We start from the raw sequence: 3,687 nt of genomic DNA, 5'->3' as shown, positions 1-3,687 counted from the left end.
ACTCATTGGAAATGATGTAAGGTTATCTTACTGACATTGAAGAAAATGGCTAGCTGTCCAGTTCGCAAAATGAAAGATTTGTGTGAGATACAGTCTGTTTTCTTAGGGATCCAGATCATTCTAGATCGTTAAGAATAAACGGTTAGCCCTATCTCACATTGATCAAATGTTGATTAGGTATAAAATGCAAGATTTCAAGAGGGGTTTATTACCCTTCAGGCATGGAATCGTTTTGTCTAAGGATCAATGCCCTAAGACACCTCAAGAGGTTGAGAAGATGAGACGAATTCCCTATGCTTTAGCTGTAGGAAGCTTAATGTATGCAATGTTGTGTACAAAACCCGACATTTGCTATGCAGTAGGGATTATTAGTCGGTATCAGTCCAATCCAGGATTTGATCACTTGACGGCAGCCAAGACGATCCTCAAGTTTCTTTGAAGAACGAGATACTACATGCTCGTGTATGGAGATAAGGATCTAATCCTTACAGGATACTGATGCTCATATTTATGAAGTGGAAATATGAATGGTATGTGTTGATGGATTTACATTGTGCACTCAAGTTTCCCCAGCAGAATTCAAGTGTAAATTCCTCTGAGTTTCCTGGTAAGTCTAGGGTCGAACACATGGACTTATGAAAATAGATTGCGTTGGTAATTTTGATGAAAACCTTTCGGTAACCAAGTAAATAAATAAATGTTGGGTTTGTAACCAAGTAAATAAATAAGTGTTGAGTTTGTTGTTTGCGTTGATAAAAATAAATAAATAAAGGTGGTGGATTTGAGAAAAGACAGTTGCGTTGATAGATGCAATGAAAATGACATGAACGGGTTGAGAAGATCTTCAGCTAGCGTTACTTGGGAATGCGTCAGACTAGGCAATCATGTTACAACCATGCACAGCAAGTCATTTTCCAATGTAAATGCGATGCTCCTAAATCTAGGACGCATGTCTTGAATGTAAAATGTCCATAGAGCTCATCCCTAAGTCTCTACTCTTGTCCTATGCGATGATGGAAAATGCATGAAAGCAAGGTGACCGCATATATTCATATCCTATCTCTAGGATGCATGTGATGCGTTGATAACAAATAGTGCTTATTCCTAAGCGCCTATCTCTCGTTTATGCGTTCTAATCTGGCTCTTTTGAGTCTAGATTCTAACCTGACCTTCCCAAGTCTAAATCCTGTCCTTAGACTACCCTCCCGAGTATCTCTAATGGACAAATGAAGCATACATAAACAAGATAATAGCAAGAATGAAGATTCCATAGTTGTGCTAGCTAAATGTTTCTCAACCCATTCAACTAATTTAGCTACTCATGCGTGAATAATAGAGAGTGAACAGATATAGATAAAGAAATTTCATTCTTATAAATGAGTTGAGTAAAAAATTACAATGGAAAGTAAAGATAGAGAGTCTGGTAGCAATTCCTTGTTGACCAAGGCTTTTTACACTGAAATCTTTATTCTGGTCTAAAGATGTTCCCGCTTCCGCAGGCATCGGCCTCTCTCTGTCCTTGGAGCTTCCGGCACTCTCCCAAGCTTACCAGAACGATTATCATCGATAAAGCTGAATGTACCTTGTGATCGTTATCGGCTTTCAACTTAATTGGACTCGACTACCATCAACTTTCTGTCCCATCCCTCTTAATTGGTGTTTCACCTAGATGCGCCTACCATGTTGTGTTGACCAAGTTGCAATGATCCTTCTTGGGCGAATGATGGCGAGCACGATCAATGCAAAGCCTTGCGGTGAAGTTGCGCTCGGCCAACGAATTCTTATGATCGCAATCTTTTCATTGAGTTAACGCATATTCTGCACAAAAATACAAAAATCAACTGTTCTAATGTGTTGACGTATGCAACCGCAATATTTATAGAATTTATGCTTAATGGACGCAATTTAACATATTTCATCAATGCAATCCAACATTGTTTAAGAACTTAGCACTATGATAACGTGCCTTTCTGCCCGTTATCACACCCCCAAATTTAAACAATGCTTGTCCTCAAGCATAAGCTAAAGATTCCTTTAACAAGTCAACCGCAAAGTTTTTTTCCTAGATTTCTCAAGGATACTTCATTCAAATCCTATATACCAGAATTTCCTTAAGTCCTATTCAAGTCTCTTCTTAAAATATTTCTAAGACCTAGGGATTGCAAGTTTAACTTCCAAAAGGACTTTACTAAATTTCAGAACATCACATGATTTATTTCAAAAAAGAAAATTTTCTTACCGGGGTGTCAAATGATTTTATCCTTGCACAAAAAATTTTCTTCATTGATATTATAGATATATATATATATTTTCTGAACTTGCGCTGATCTGAGTGCCTTGCCTTCGTTTTGGCTTGCCCCTACATGTGTCATGTGGACATCCAACTACGAGCAATGCACTCTTTCTCAGACTAAACTCATACCTATTTGGCAGTGGAGTTAGGTCATTTATTTATGCGTTGATCCTTGTGACTTACTTTCGTTTTGGCTTGCCCACACGTGCGTCATTGGACATCCAACTACGTGTAAGTCCTTTCACAACTTAACTCTTATCAACATGGGTTTCCCATTGCGTTGACAGTGGAATTGTTATTCTCAAAAAAAAATTTTCTTTTTTTTTTAGAAATAAAATAGCAAGGTCGAAAATAAATACCTCACCCCCAAATTTAAAATGCGGAAATGTCCTCATTGTCAAAAGATTAAAATAAGTCATGCGATGGTCATAGAATGTGTTGTAAAGAGAGTTTGAAAGAAAGCTAGAAAACCCCTAACTTCTATTAATATTTTATGAGGTGACTATCTTAAGACTAAGTTGACTCTAGTGTATACGAAGAAATAGAAACATATTTTTCATCATTGAAATCATACTTGGCAAAGAACAAAATGCGGTAAACTACTAAATTTATCTATGTCAAATGATTGCGGTAATTAAAGAGAATGCGGTGACAAGACTTTAAAATTAACATGCGATGTGATAGCGCAAAATTTGAAATAAAGATAGGGAAGAGTACACCCCCAAATTTTGCGATGTCGCTCGTATTGTGTATTGACGCATCCTTCCTTACGGTGATCTATCTTCTGTGGATTGCGGTGATGGATTGAGATCATTTGCTTCTTCATGTAACATCTCTACAATCCTGTGCCTTAATCATTGTAAACAGACAACGAGAGGGTCAAATGATTTTAAAACAAAACAATAACTTTTTTTTTAAGTAGAAAGAAAAATAAGTAAGATGCAGATAATAGTAAAGTGACAAAGAGATAAGTGTTCAAGATTCAAGTAAGGGGTAGTCCGGGTTTTTCAACTTTGCGGAGACTTTTTCTGGTTGGCAATCACCTTCGCAATATGCCTTGACCCGCTGTCCATTAACCTTTAATGTCTGACTGCCATCCTTAGTGATCAGTTCCACCGCACCATGTGGAAATATTTCTTTAATGATGAAGGGACCGGACCCCCATGATTTTAATTTTCCCGAGAAGAGTCGCAGTCTTAAATTGAAGAGTAAAACCTTTTGCCTGACTTGGAGGTTCTTACCGCATATGCGTTTGTCATGCCAGCGCTTGGTGCGCTCCTTACAAATCTTTGCATTCTTATATGCGTTGATCTTCCATTCTTCTAGCTCGACCAGCTACAGTTTTCGTGTTTCTTCTGCTTTCTTTAAATCGAAATTCAGTTTCTTGATCACCC

Source organism: Benincasa hispida, chromosome 6 (genome assembly GCF_009727055.1).
Source record: "Benincasa hispida cultivar B227 chromosome 6, ASM972705v1, whole genome shotgun sequence".
Classification (NCBI taxonomy): domain Eukaryota; kingdom Viridiplantae; phylum Streptophyta; class Magnoliopsida; order Cucurbitales; family Cucurbitaceae; genus Benincasa; species Benincasa hispida.
This window is presented reverse-complemented; position numbering follows the sequence as displayed.